The following is a 16,525-nucleotide window of genomic DNA, read 5'->3' as shown; positions in this document are numbered from 1 at the left end:
CTATGAGATTACATTTGTACACTATCACCTTTCTATATTAGTCTTTGGATTTAATTAAACATGTTTCCGGTTGATTTTAATAAATATTTATTATACATTTACTTTTGTTACCCTCTTACATTAAGATAAATACTCAATGTATTTAATATTAATAGTACTTAGGTAAAGTGTTTACAACTAGGCATTATATTAGTGAAGTGTCTTTGTAATTTCACTGTCAGGCCATGTTGACTGACAAGTGTTACTTCATTACTCAAGATAGGTTTTACTCTAAAAGAGTAAAACCTATCTTGAGTAATGAAGTAACACCTGTCAGTTAACATGGCCTGACAGTGAAATTACACAACTAATATTATGCTTAGTTGTAAACACTTTACTCTACGTTGTTATAATGTAACTAATGCAAATGGTAATATTAGCTATACCACCTACACATTACATTCAGAAGCTATCTACAACAAAATGCTAATACAAAGTATTTTCATGCCTATGAAACTAACTCATCATTCAAATGCTATCAAACTATTTCTCTTACCATTACTTCCTATCACTTTCATGCTACTATTCTTATTTCATGTTCAATTGTTACCTCAACTCCTATCTTCTACATAAATACAACTATCACAAATTTCAATTGATACACATTCGAACATGTGGGTAGCCCCACACATCAATCTATTCTTTTTTTTCATTACTCTGAACTGAACATATTCTGCTAATTACATACTGTAATATACATTACGTTACCTTGTAATGTATATTATATATGTATATTACAATATACATTTCTTTTATATATCTTACAATATATATTTGATATCCTATCTATATTACAAGATATATTACATCTTGTAAGATATATTATACATATCTATATTACAAGATATAAATTATATATAACAATATATAAATTACAATATATAAATTATATATATATTATCTATGTTACAAGATATAAATTATATCAAGATATAAATTATATATATATTACATATATATATATAAATTATAGATTGTAATATATATTACAATATATCAATTATATATATATATTCCAATATAACAATTATATATATTATATATTACAAGATATAAAATATATATATATATATATATATATATTTTATATCAATATATAAATTATATATAGATATATCAAGATATAATTTATATATATATATATTACAAAATCTAAATTATATATATATATATTACAAGATATATATAAATTATATATATAAACCTAAATTATATATATATTACATGACAAATTATATATATAAAGATATAAATTATATATATATATTACAAAATATAAATTATATATATCAAAATATTTATATGTTACAAGATATATATTATATATATATATATTACAAGATATATATTATATATATATATTACAAGATATATATTATAGATATAAATTATATATATATTACAATATATAAATTATATATTATCTATATTACAAGATATAAATTATATATTTTATATATATTATCTATATATTACAAGATATAAATTATATATATATCTTATATATATATATCAAGATATAAATTATATGTATATATTACAATATATCAATTATATATATTATATATTACAAGATATAATATATATATATATTATATATTACAAGATATATGTCTATATTATATATATATAATATATATATATTTTATATCAATATATAAAGTATATATATATATCAAGATATAATTTATATATATATATATATATCAAGATATAATTTATATATATATATATATATATCAAAACCTAAATTATATATATATTACAAGACAAATTATATATATATATTATATATATATTACAAAATATTTATATATTACAAGATATATATTATATATATATATATTACAAGATATATATATATATATATATATATATTACAATATATATATATATATATATTACAATATATATATATATATATATATATTTATTTATTTTACAAGATATATTATATATCAAGATACATATTATATATATATATATATATATATATATATATATATATATATATATATATATATATATATATATATATATATATATATATCTATATTACAACATTTTGTATATCTTATGTATATTACACAATATATTACATCTTATGTATATTACGCAATATGTATCTTGTATAGTACGTATTATATATTACAAGATATCTTGTATATTACACATTACAAAATATCTTGTAATATATAAGATACATCGTATACATTTTGCATATTGTATATCTAATGTATATTACTACATTGTATATATCTTATCTATATAACAATCTATATTGTTTAATATACACACTATATTGTCCTTGCTCTGTACTAAACATGTCTTCTAATTACATACTGTAACATACATTACACTATCTATACTTTTTATACAAGTCAATATATATATTTAATATTTCTAATATATACATAGTGAAATATATATATATATATATATATATATATATATATATATATATATATATATATTTATTTCACTATCATACCATCTATTTCTGCAACTTGTAATAAACTATTCACTTTAAGCATGTGTACTACAAATCATTCATAAAACTATACGTACATTATTGGTTTACTCAATGACACACTCTCCCCTATAATATTGTCCCTAGGGCTATTATACATTAGTGTTTGTCCTAATTACATTTTCATTTCCGATTCCAAACATATGCTCGCATGTTCACTATAGCATTGTTTCTTGTGAGACTTCTTATCTTCCTTCATCAAACCTCTCTCGTACGATCAATTAACGAACATCAATCTCGCCTCACACGACACAGCCTCCTCTTAACGCTCTCCTTTGTTTATCCACTACATCATTCTTCGTTCATCTCTGAAATTAAAATAGTGTGTATTTTAGTATTATAGACTGAACATTTCCAGACATTGTTAACGTGTATATTTAAATACTAGCCTATTCCATTTTGCCCAGTTTACACCTTACAATGCCATCTTCACCTACATCTACCATATCTATTCACACAACAACTACATCATAAGCTACCAAACATCCATCCTCTTTCATTTAATGCGCGTCTCATATACAAGTTACCAACAAATATTACCAATACCCATTACAACGATTATTTTTATACTATTTTCTTTTACATTTATTCATATTCTATTCTAATCTTCATTTTCAAACATTAATATACCATTTCCTATGCCACATACCTCTGTTAAACAGCAGTCTCTACTGTTCAAAATATTTCTCTATTGCATGACAACGTCTCCAGTTTCCATCATACAACAACCAATACTCTCGTCATTAGGACACCTCTCTCCCCGTCAACACAATACTCATTCCATACTTGTCTTACTACACTAACTTTATTGTATGTTTCTACATTCTTTCACCATTCCCCTCACCACCCGCCGAAAGCAACTATCAAAACAAGGCACCAAGCCGGGAAGACTATGTAGCACCATCAAATTCTGCCCATTACCAACTCGGTACATTTGATTTCTTACGCTCCACACTTTTTACTCATTTCTCTGCCCCCATCCCCCCAACGTTATACTCATCTCATTTTCAATTTTTCTCATTGCTATTTTGTACAACTTCCTGTTATTCGCTAATATCAACTCTTACAATATTATGACTACAAACTTACTCAATTCTCACGGGTCTAATATCTTTCATCACTATACTTATTATACAACCAACTGATCAACTACTAACAATTTGCTTATTGATTTTCCCTATTTTCAACTCCACCTCACGAACAGATCATGTTTACCTTTACTACATGTCATTATTCATAAACAATCATACATTCTATATTTTCAACACTTAACCACTCACTACTAACCACCCTTCCAACAATATATCCTTTTTTTCTATGCACCATTCAACAAAACCACACCTTATCTAACCAGTCCTCTCCACTAATAGTTTTCTTTATTTATTATGTAACCCATACCCATCCCGTGCCTGTCAAGAGTTACTGAGGCACATAAATAATCCCCTCTGAACCCCTTACTTCATTTACAAACTGATTCATTTTAACCTACTTACACATTTGTTAATGTTATATATCCACATATAAACAGTCTTTGACATTATTCAATAAACATATCGATATTATTATTACATGAATTGATTCAACACGAGGCTCATCACTCACTATACATCTAGCGTCACTAACAGTTAATAGTCTTACCTAACATCCACCAAACTAGGGGCCACCTTCACAGTCAGGTGACTCCTTCACCTACAGTAACCAACATTCTAATACTTCAACAACATTCCTCAAAGTTCATCATTATGCACAATTTTCTTTGACTACATTGATAATGTTCTCCGAATTCCCCTATTTTTTTACATTCTTATATTACATTTTTTTTTTTTTTACATATATATTGTAGCCAAGACTGCAAGTACCCACACGTACTTGTAGCCGAGCCTATGCCTATTGTCTCAGTTTTTCTATTTTTCCTTTTCAACGTCACAAATGCTTTCACATTTTTTTACTTTTATTCGTCTTGATACTTTTTCTAAGCACCCTTTTTGCCTACACTGCATGTTTGATTTTCGTTCCTACTGGGAAATCAACGACGGCTTCCATTACCAACTATGGATTTCTCATCACATTTCCTTTCATACATTACTCTAATTTCATTTGACCTCCACCTTCGATTATACAATGCTCAAACTCATTTCCTAGTCGACAACCCATATACATGCATGGGCTAACACCATTTCTCTTCACACACCTCATCAACTCTTCTGTGATTCAGACGTCAGACTCCGAGTAGCAACTTCACACTGCTGGAACACTCAAAAACCACGCACGAAGCCCCCTCCGAAACATTCATTCAGCCAATCCTCAACATGATGCACTTTATCGACACTCGACTTTCCGCTGTCGTCTGGCGGTGTGGGTCTGAAACAACAAACATACATCATCAGTACACTCACATATTACATATAATCAATAATACAACATTCAAAATATAACTCAAATAACAATTATACATCAGTACATTTCATACCATTCCTCCGCACCTGTATATCTCCGATGTTTGTACATATCCCGGTACTTTTGGTCCCGCCAGTACAGTCTGCTTCCTTCTCGACGCATCTGGACGATCCTGTGGACGATCCTGGCCGCCATCAGTCATTCGACCTTAGGACAGTGGCGGTGAGGGGGGAGGGGGGTGAACGAAATTCAATATAAGCAACATGTTTACGAACACACTCTGCCTTCCTAGTCCCCGACTGTTTATTATATATATTTTTGTTAACATTTACTCTGCAAAGGTCCCCATTTACACTAATTAACCCTGTTGTACACACATCTAGTGACATACTTATCTATTCCATACATTTCTCATGTGATGCATACTCCTATTCTAATAATATATTGCAGCAAACAATTCACTTCTTTCATTGCAACTGCTTAACCATCTATAACAGGAAAACTATATTATACAAAGACAATACATTTAACAGTGAAAATTCGTTTGTTACCTCACCTGACTGCCTAGGGAGGCTCACCCCTCCCCCAAGACATTACACTCGTGTACAAAACGGTCGCGCCACCAGCCTCCTGTCTCAAGCCATCAAACTAGGACATTAATGAAATGTATTACAAAATTAGTACGATTTGTCAATCGGGGTTCAGTTCTTATGTTAAAATTAACGTCAATTCACATTAATGAATAAGTCTTGTATGTTAGTTAAGAACCATTTAACTTCAGTAACATCTGAAATAGCCAAAACATATTTTGTCACTGATAAATACATATCTACCCTCTTGTTTCCTAAATCGGGTAAATTAGTGAAATACAAGTGCCACTCAATATTGTAATTAGCCTGGTTTGAGTATCTACATAATTCTCATTTATTTTGGATTTACAATTCACCTTTAGTGACAAAAACTGATTTTTAGTTATTAATATTTTTCAACGATTAATCTGGCAACTAGCTACATCAGCCGCTGAGAGGTCAGAGTGCAGAGAGTGTGTCTGGGATAAGACTGGGATACAGGACAACCATCCATAATTCCTCAGGGGAATGGACAAGGAGAGGTTTTCTTCAGGTTATCTTGACATGATTTCACGGCTTAGCGTCTCTGCTGCCCGGTCCTCGACCACCCCTCCTTTCTTGTTACACACACCCCAGGAAGCAGCCCACAGCACCTGTCTAACTCCGAGTTATCTATTTACTGCTAGGTAACAGGGGCATCTGTGTCAAAGAAACATTTGGCTCGTTTGTCTCCGCCTCCGCCGGAGATCGAACCCGGAACCTCACGACTACGAATCTCGAGCGCTATCCACCCAGCTGTCAGGCGCCCCCCTGTTCTCAGAGGGGGTTGTGAGAGTCCTGTGTAAACCTTTTTCATTCATAAACAGGAATTTTGACAATGCATGCAATGGACTTTTGCCTCTATTAAGCGGACGGGCTGCACCACAACGTCAGCACTCCTCAATTTAAACCCAACCAAACCCACCCTAGCCATTCTAACTTAAATAAATCAACACTTCATATTGTCGTTTTTATTTGCTAGCCATGAGTGTTATGCTCACCATGACCTCATTGATATCACATTCTTAGTTCCCCTCAAACTCTACGATCTACTACAATGAATAATGTTTCTCGTCACATGCACATACTCTCCTTCACGTCTCCTGTGCCAGCCTCACCATAGCCCAAGGTCCTTTAAATGTTTCTTCAAACTAACTAAATCTAAAACGACAAACAACAACTTGTACATACTTAGTATCTTATGTTTCTCCACGTCACAAACCACATCTCAAACAATATCATACAAACCTCTTCCATAACTCAAATAACATTCACTCAAACAAATCTACCACTTACAGGCTATTCATGCCCGGGTAACATCTTGGCTGGCTTAGTCTTCACCAATCAAAAGTCAATCTACTAAATCTTACATATATTATGAAAATACACTATGTTAAACTATACCCAACAAATATTCCTACCACACTAAAATCCACAAGTTACAAAAACAACAATTACATTGAAAAAACATGTCCCCACATCAAGATAATACAACCATCCAATGCCATCAAGCTCTTATAACATAATAGTAGTGTAAATGGAGACGTACACCGTCTGCTCCCCAAGGACCGTCCGCTCCCCAAGGAGCGGACGGTCTACGTCTCCATTTACACTACTATTATGTTATAACAGCTTGATGGCATTGGATGGTTGTATTATCTTGATGTGGGGACATGTTTTTTCCATGTAATTGTTGTTTTTGTAACTTGTGGATTTTAGTGTGGTAGGAATATTTGTTGGGTATAGTTTAACATACTGTATTTTCATAGTATATGTAAGATTTACTAGATTGACTTTTGATTCGTGAAGAATAAGCCACCCAAGATGTTACCCGGGCATGAATAGCCTGTAAGTGGTAGATTTGTTTGAGTGAATGTGATTTGAGTTATGGAAGAGGTTTCTATGATATTGTTTGAGATGTGGTTTGTGACGTGGAGAAACATAGAAACTAAAATCCACAAGTTACAAAAACAACAATTACATTGAAAAAACATGTCCCCACATCAAGATAATACAACCATCCAATGCCATCAAGCTCTTATAACATAATAGTAGTGTAAATGGAGACGTACACCGTCTGCTCCCCAAGGACCGTCCGCTCCCCAAGGAGCGGACGGTCTACGTCTCCATTTACACTACTATTATGTTATAACAGCTTGATGGCATTGGATGGTTGTATTATCTTGATGTGGGGACATGTTTTTTCCATGTAATTGTTGTTTTTGTAACTTGTGGATTTTAGTGTGGTAGGAATATTTGTTGGGTATAGTTTAACATACTGTATTTTCATAGTATATGTAAGATTTACTAGATTGACTTTTGATTCGTGAAGAATAAGCCACCCAAGATGTTACCCGGGCATGAATAGCCTGTAAGTGGTAGATTTGTTTGAGTGAATGTGATTTGAGTTATGGAAGAGGTTTCTATGATATTGTTTGAGATGTGGTTTGTGACGTGGAGAAACATAGAAACTAAAATCCACAAGTTACAACAATTACATTGAAAAAACATGTCCCCACATCAAGATAATACAACCATCCAATGCCATCAAGCTCTTATAACATAATAGTAGTGTAAATGGAGACGTAGACCGTCCGCTCCCCAAGGAGAATCTCGGGGACCTAACTCGGTCTACGTCAAAACTTGCTGGGGGAGTCCATACATTGGGATGGGTGGCATGGCGGGGTTAAAATTGTACTCAAGTGTGTGTAAGGTCCTTAGATTGGGACAGGCAGTGTCACAGACGGTAAAATGTCTGTGAGGTTAAGAACAGAGCCTCCCCCCTCCCATGGATGAACCAGGTCACGAAACCGAGCTTTAAAGATGGGTGGTTAGGAAAGCCCACATTAAGGAGGATAGGGGAGAGGGGAAAGGGAGGGAGAGGTAGTCAGTACCTTTGACTGATACTGGGGTCTCACTCGCATGATATTTTTTTTTTTCCCTTTTTTTTTACACCATGTCTGTTTTATGTTCAAAAAATAATAACTTTCTCAATCAATTCTCTTTGTGGTGTTATATTATTTATATTTATTATATATATATATATATATATATATATATATATATATATATATATATATATATATATATATATATATATATATATATATATATATATATATATATATATATATATATATATATTTTCAAGAACTGCATCCACAACAACAACTACTACTACTTTCCACATGTTTTGACAGTACAACCAGTATACCTCCCCCACGGCCCATCACCTTCCTCCCATCTGGTGACGCCTCAGGATCACGCCATCTTAAACAAGCAGTTAAACTCAACCGGTAAATTGTTACCCACAACTACCAGCCCCACCTAGACGGCCATCATCGTACATATATATAGGGCTACCTAGCCCACCACGATTCAGATTACTCCCAACTGCTCTACTAAGTACACCTGTTGACATATTATGTTGTGGTAACAGAGTTATTCAGTCTGGCTCTCATTATTCTAGCACCGTATTTCATTGGCACATTAACGTAACTTAAATTTATTTGTTAATCTTGTTTGTTTTGCACACTTTGTATTACAGCCAAGCCTGGATATTATTTTCTGTTTTGTAATTTAACATCAGTTTTCTTTCAAAGTCAAGTTTTTTTCAATGTTTTTTCCCTCTGTCTTATCCTACAGTTATTTCACCGTGAAGACAAATTACAGTCTTAATTTTTTTTCTCCTTTTGTTGTTTTATGTGACTGGCATTCCATCTGCCTAGAGAGACCCATCTATTTTTCTCTTCACAGATTTAAAACCACTTTTCACACTGTTTGCACTTGATGACATACGCATTTTTCATATGTAGCAGCGCTTCGCTCACATCATCTGGTCAAATCATACTTCTAAATGCTTCATTACTTCCTGGGTTGCTCCTGCAATTATAGCCTGCAACAAGCCTAGGTGCAAGAGATAAACAAAATTAAATATTTACACAACATTTTCATCTTATAACTTTACACTTGTGTTCCCCGATCACAGGAAAATATAATAACAATAATAACAATGGTGACATTTTGCCCGCAATAGGGTGGGCAAGTCTGTCTAAAGAGAGGTGTTGAATGAGTAAGCGTCGGAGGCAAGTCACCTTCCCCAGAGGTGTCAGGTAGGAGTTACCACAAAGAAATTATTACCTAATTATTTCAATGTCTCAGATTGATTTCTTCGTACTTTTTTGCAGTATTATTATTCAATAGTGTATTGTGTTGTGTGATATATTTATAAAACATCCCCACCTCACCTTGCCCCAAACACTATGCATACTAGTAGGTTTAGGTATTGTATGTACTAGCTCTATCTATAAATCCAACATTTTATTTGTAAATTAACTATGTACATACTTTCATGATTAAAATTTACTTTACTTTACTTATATAATAAAATATGTGAACCATCACTGTACTCAAATTTATGGTGTGCATATTAGTGATTCAATTATGTTCACAAAACAATAAACACTTTTTTCTTGTTATTACACTATATACACAGGTAATATACAAGTATCTGTAGGTTTGATTCACCATAACGAACCACTATGTTGGTACAGTGAGTCAAAAAGCAACGAGGCGTGCCCACCACATCACCCAGCCAGCCAGCCAGTCAGTCAGTCCACTTCTTCTTAAATTACATCATTATGGAGTCAGAGGACACTCCCTACAATACCTCAAATCCTACCTTACTGACAGGCTCCAATATGTTTCTGTGAATAATACAATTTCTCCCACCCTACCCATCAACATTGGTGTTCCCCAGGGCAGCATACTTGGCCCTCTCCTCTTTCTCATCTACATTAATGACCTTCCAAATGCCTCCCAACACCTCAAACCAATTCTATTTGCTGACGACACAACCTTCATTTACTCCAGTCCTGATCCCCTTGCTCTAAATGCCACAGTAAATACTGAGCTAAATAAAGTCCATCTGTGGCTAACTGCCAACAAACTCACCCTTAACATTGACAAAACCTTCTATATTCTGTTTGGCAATAAATCCTCTAATCAAATAAATCTCAAAATAAACAATACCCAAATTTGTAACAAATTAGATGGCAAATTCCTTGGCATTCTCATTGACCACAAGCTTAATTTCCAGGGACACATTCTAAACATATCAAAAAAAGTTTCAAAAACTGTGGGCATTCTTTCTAAGATCAGATATTATGTACCACGACCTGCCCTGGTGACTCTCTATTACTCCCTTATCTATCCATATCTCAACTATGGTATTTGTGCTTGGGGCTCTACTACCCAAAATCACTTACGTCCTCTAATTACTCAACACAAAGCTGCTATTAGGACAATATCCAATTCTGGCCCCAGACATCACTCGGTACCCCTACTTAAATCTCTGAATATGTTAGACATTAAGTCACTGCACATTCTCTCATGTGTATTATACATATATAAAACGCTAAACTATAATGCCAATCCTGATCTCAAAAGCTTCATAGAAGGTTGTATCAGAACCCATGAGCATCACACCAGAAATAAATACAGTTTTGATATTCCTAGAGTACGACTTAATCAAACTAGAAATGCTCTACAAATCAAGGGGCCCAGAATGTGGAATGACCTTCCCAACCATGTTAAAGACTGTACCTCTCTCAACCAGTTTAAGTTAAAAGCGAAGCTATACCTAATAAATTCCCTGTAACCTACCTTACCCTTCTATTGTCAACCAATGTCTGTTTTTTTCTTTAAAGAGCGCTGTTTGTCGACATAATTGTATTTGTGCTGCTTTTTCATCTATGTTTTCATTCTACTCATTATGCTCAATTAGTATTAAGCTTGTCATTTAAGTTTATCATGCCCGAAACGCTTTGCGTAATAGTGGCTTTAGGCATTGTATGTACTAGCTATACCTATAAGTCAAACAATCCTTGTAAATATTTATTGTATGTATGTACCTTACCTAAATAAAATTGTATTGTTGTATTGTATTGTACTTACCGCCACTCCCTCCCTCCCTTAACAACACCTCACTCTGCAACATTCTCCTCCCTCCACACTGTTTTTGCTCTTATTCACTACATAAACACGTTTTATATAAGTATGTACATGTTTTGTTCACCAGAAGTGTACAACTAAGCTCGTATGGTGAGTTCAGGCAATAAGAGACATCGCTACACACACAGTAAGCTAGCGGATGCCTCCCTCACTGGTTCAAGACCATATGCACTAACATTTCTTCCCCATAATACTTTTTGTGGTGTTATATATAATGTCTCAAAATAGTGTAATAAGTATCTACTGCTTTTATTTTCACCATAACTGTACAACTCAGCTAAAATTGTGCCCAAAAAGCATAGTGACCACCCATTGTCTTTACACAGCTAGACAAGTCATGCAGATGACACCACCGTCAACCAAATGGCTCCTCCCAACATAACCCTTTGGTTGTTATTAATATAATACGCATGCTATGTATAAATATCTACATTTGTGTTCACTATAGAGAACCAATGAGCTGGTATGGTGAATGCAGACAGTAACATGTGGCCCACACACAGTCAGCAGACAATGCTCTCTCTCTCCATCCCTCAGCATTATTACTACCACCATACAGCGCTGCACAAATTATCACAAAAGTCCTGCTCTAATCAGAATCCTGATCATTTTTATCACAGTCAGGGGTCGTCTGTAATGCTATCACCGCTAAATGATATCTTACATTTTTAGGCGGTGCTGTGCTCACAAGCTAAACACCAATGCTTTTGGCTCGTGCTGCATGTGCCAGCCTTGGTTGCTCAGTCAGTACTAATGTTCTCCCACCCGGGAATGGTACCCACGATTTTTTTTAAAAGGCGTCTATTTACAAGAGCCTTGAGAAAGCTCATGTGAACACTGCGTAACCTTGGAACTTTTAAATCTTGCACGGTATACGTGCAACATCGTATCATGTCGTGTGTAATTACGTGGCAGTTACTCACAAAACCATATGATGTCTTGCACAGTTTAAGGGTTAACGTACTGCATTCACCAACACAACATGATCCCGTTATCAAAGTAAGGTCAAAGTATTAAACAAATTCTAGTATCACATATCATCATCTTGAAGCGTAAGAAAATAAACTTTTTCAATAAGGATCATGTTCAATTTCAGAAATTCGGTCACACACTGACTGGGCGAATCTTACCTGAACACAATTAAAAATCAGGAACGAATAAATAAAGCTACACTATAGCAACCTCTCCTCCAAACACCAAAGTCATTTCATGCACCCACCAAACCCCGTTTATGAATGAAAAACGGTTTACAAACAACTCAACTGATTTCGTTGTAACACTTCCAGAACAAGTGCTTCACTGATGAATCTTCTTCGAACCACAATGATATAAATGATTCACCCAAATTCTACAAATACAAATAATCGCCAACAGAACCAAAATATCCAACCTAACCTAGCCTATGCCTATATATGCACAATATGTTATTATATTCTCATTTTATATGAGAACATTTCAGTTTTGAATGAAGAGCATGTTAAAATTTATGAATGCGTCTGTGGGGTAAACAACTCGATGTAATGGACTTGAGTGCGGGACAGGTTCGCTATGGTGGCAATCATTTACGTTTTCTACGCGCGGATACCTCCGTTACATTACGATACGATAACTTAGCTCTAGTTCTACCATTTCATTTCACATTTTTCTGTCACTTGTGGCAATGCGAGGCGACAGTTTGATTAAACTATCATTTATTATTAAACAACACCTCAGCTTATAACAAAAAACTGTTACTGTGAAAAAAAAACTGAGCCCAGTTAGTGAACGCAAGGTTTTTGGTGACGGTGATGTATTCACATTAGGGGGAAGGGCGATTAATGTATTCTCTCATTCAATCTAGTCAACTCCGAGTAGTGAAGGTCGAGTTATAACAGAGCGGGCAAATTAAACTTTTTCACCGTCAACTTTACACGAACTCAATCCCACACTTCATCACTCACAGATCTCACCGTTCTCATGCTATACGGATGACTGATCACCTTCAAGTTTCTCTCAAAACCCCCGGCAAACGCGCACACACCGTAACCACGTTTTTCGTTCAACAAAATGCTTCCTATACATTCTCCATGTGATTCTAAGGGGTGAAAGAAACTCTACCCATTTGTTTCCCGCCTCCATCGGGAATCAAACCCCAAACCATACGACTACGATTTTCAAGCGCCTCTCAACTCACCCGTCAGATCCCCCTACTGCTGCTGCTAACATTTTACTATGTAGCTCATCTTATAAAGCAAACTTTTACATTTGCAATTATAACTGTATTGCCTTTGCCTAGGTATTTAAAATTGGGTATGTGGCCGACTACATTCTTCCATGCACTCGTACTATACTCTTCTTGAAAAGCGCATTTCTCTATTCCAAGTTGAGTATGACAACCGCCTTACTGATTAATCACTTGCTAAGTGCATATTACCACAACATCCATCATGTTAGACAAATGTGATGTTCATTACTGTATTTGAGAAAACAACCACAACACACGTGCAAGCTCAACTTCTCACACTATTATCATTAAAATACCAACATAATGTCAAGGGCGTTGTTGGTTACGGTTCATCAAACTCATTCATCTTCACCAACACCACTACACCTTACAGAGATAGTGTTTATTAAATGCATATTTTCTCCACTCCTCAAATGCGCTACTCCTCATCAACTATACCCAATGATATTATATATACATATCTAATGGGAGTATCAATATAGTTCTGGATACTAAATTTATATATGTAGATATAATATCCGTTTGATCTACAAACGTCTCTCTCTCATTCTGTTATCTATATTGTCTATCCAAAGGTAATAATATTGATTATTCACATTGAAATATAGACAAAGCTATAAATATTGTATTTGATTCATAATTTTTTAAACAGCATACCATTTCTCCGTAATCATTGAACTTTCTGATAATGAACATGGTCAATATAGCCTATGAAACATAACCCTTATATTCCACAAATTACAACATTTGATTACACACATTTATACAATTATGCCCAATGTATTACGTTAATAAATACACTACAACTGAAAGCGAAATTAACTTTAGTACTCATTTTTCGTCCCACCTAAATGAATTCGTCCATCATACCCAAGGGCTCCTCACAATTGATCCATTATACCCAAGGGGAGCTCACAAGTAAGTAATTATCAAAGAACGCACCAATCCGGGAAGGCTATGTAGCACCAACAAATGTGCGTATTAATCAGAGGGGGCTAAATATTACCGACAATGCCAATATGAAAACATAAACCCATAAGGTTAACGATATCAAAAGTATCCAATGAATCGCCAAGACTTTTATTGAGGGACAAGTGACCGCGGGGGTCGGAAAGCAAGACACATGCTCGTGCTGTAAGTCAGGACATTCAACAAGGATAAGCACAACTGTAAGAGTGACAATGCAGTTAGGACAATAAGGAGAAGAGCGGTGCTCCATTAAGTGTCCGTAAGTTAAGCGCATATGGCCGATACGCAACCTTGCCAGAGCCGTTTCCGACTGCCCGTTACGGTGCTAGGAAGAAAGCTACAGGGACACACTACTCTTAAGAGTACTCAGTTTGTTACCGGTAACACTAGACCAACAACCCTGCCAATTGGCAAGGATGGAGGAATGAATAACTGGGGTCAAAGTCGGAATAAGAAATACCTTTACAGGAGATGGGACAAGACCAGATAGCTTCCTTAGTGCCAGCGTCTGTACGCTCATTTAAAGACACCAATATGGCTGGGAACTCAGCAATACTCAACTGTCTTAAATCTACTGGAGATAAGAAACAGCCAATGTTCAATCTCGACTATCACTGGATGGACTGGATTAAAGGACTCCAGAGCCATGAGGGCACTGCAAGTCAACTACAACCACAAAGAAGATTTGACAGCAATAAAGCAGGAGACGAAGAGCATAGAAAATAGCATAAAGTTCTGCCGAGAAGATGCTCGTCTCCAGAGGCAGGCGACACACATAGGTGTGGTCAGGAAAAACAACAGTAGCCTACACCATCTGCAGACTTGGACCCATCGGTGAAGATAGAAAGATAGATAGAGTCAGAATGTGAAGAAAAGTGTTCAAGGAAAAGGCGTTTCAGAACTGTACAAGGAGTCAAAGATTTAGTGATGTGGGTCAGGAATTTGCAATATTGAGGAAGGGGAACCCTCCCCGGGGGAAAGGACAGAACACGAAGAGAAATATTAATAATACTAACCAAAAGAGAATGTTGCAGGCGAGACAACTTGACAGAAAGAGGGAGGTGGTGAAGGGGGAACAAAAACTACAGGAAGGGGGGGGGGGGGGGGAACTCAAAACAAGACATAGGTGAAAATGAGGGTGTTGGAAGGATCACGCAAGGTAGCGAACACAGTAGCGGACTCGGCGGTCATAGAGAGACAGGAAGCCAGTGTCAACGTGCAAGCTGACGGTAGGACTTGGACGAAAGGCACCAGAGCTGAGGCGCAACCCAGAATGGCGCAAAGGATCAACACAGCGAAGAGTAGGAGGAGAAGCAGAAGGTTAAGCAGGGCAACAATAATCGAGTTTAGACAGTACGAGAGAGGAATACAGAGAGGAGCGTGCACCTATCCGCTCCCCAAGAAGTATGGAACAAAACCTTAAGTAGGTTAAGGGCCTTAGACCATTCAACTCGGAGGTAAGAGATATGGGGCGACCAACACAAACGAGTGTCAAACATTAACCCAAAAAGCTTCGTGGAATCCTTGTATACAAGGGAATGACCATAAAGCGACAAAGAGGGCCAAAGAACGACATGCTTCCGAGTAATAGTCATACCACAAGTCTTAGTCGCAGAGAACTTTAAGCCATGATTGATGGCCCAAGACGACACGGCATCAATCGCAAGTTGAATAGCATACTTGAATAGCATACTTCGGCGTTGAAGCCGAGGCAAATCATCACCTCGACAGCAAAGAGTAAGATCG

General features: G+C 35.3%; 1 long non-coding RNA gene across 1 annotated transcript in view; it reads right to left on the bottom strand.

The window, feature by feature from the left end:
* Positions 1-2,301: 2,301 nt before the first annotated feature.
* The window catches only part of LOC138359753 (uncharacterized), a 43,874-nt gene continuing 29,650 nt past the window's right edge, over positions 2,302-16,525 (bottom strand). The window contains exons 5-8 of the long non-coding RNA XR_011226053.1: positions 5,523-5,614; positions 5,053-5,173; positions 4,761-4,930; positions 2,302-2,877 (exon numbers count right to left, since the gene is read on the bottom strand). This is a non-coding gene — a long non-coding RNA (uncharacterized lncRNA). The remainder of the gene's footprint in view (positions 2,878-4,760; positions 4,931-5,052; positions 5,174-5,522; positions 5,615-16,525) is intronic.

This window comes from Procambarus clarkii, chromosome 93 (genome assembly GCF_040958095.1).
Source record: "Procambarus clarkii isolate CNS0578487 chromosome 93, FALCON_Pclarkii_2.0, whole genome shotgun sequence".
NCBI classification, from domain to species: domain Eukaryota; kingdom Metazoa; phylum Arthropoda; class Malacostraca; order Decapoda; family Cambaridae; genus Procambarus; species Procambarus clarkii.
The sequence above is the reverse complement of the archived record's forward strand: the minus strand, read 5'-3'. Positions and strand labels throughout refer to the sequence as shown.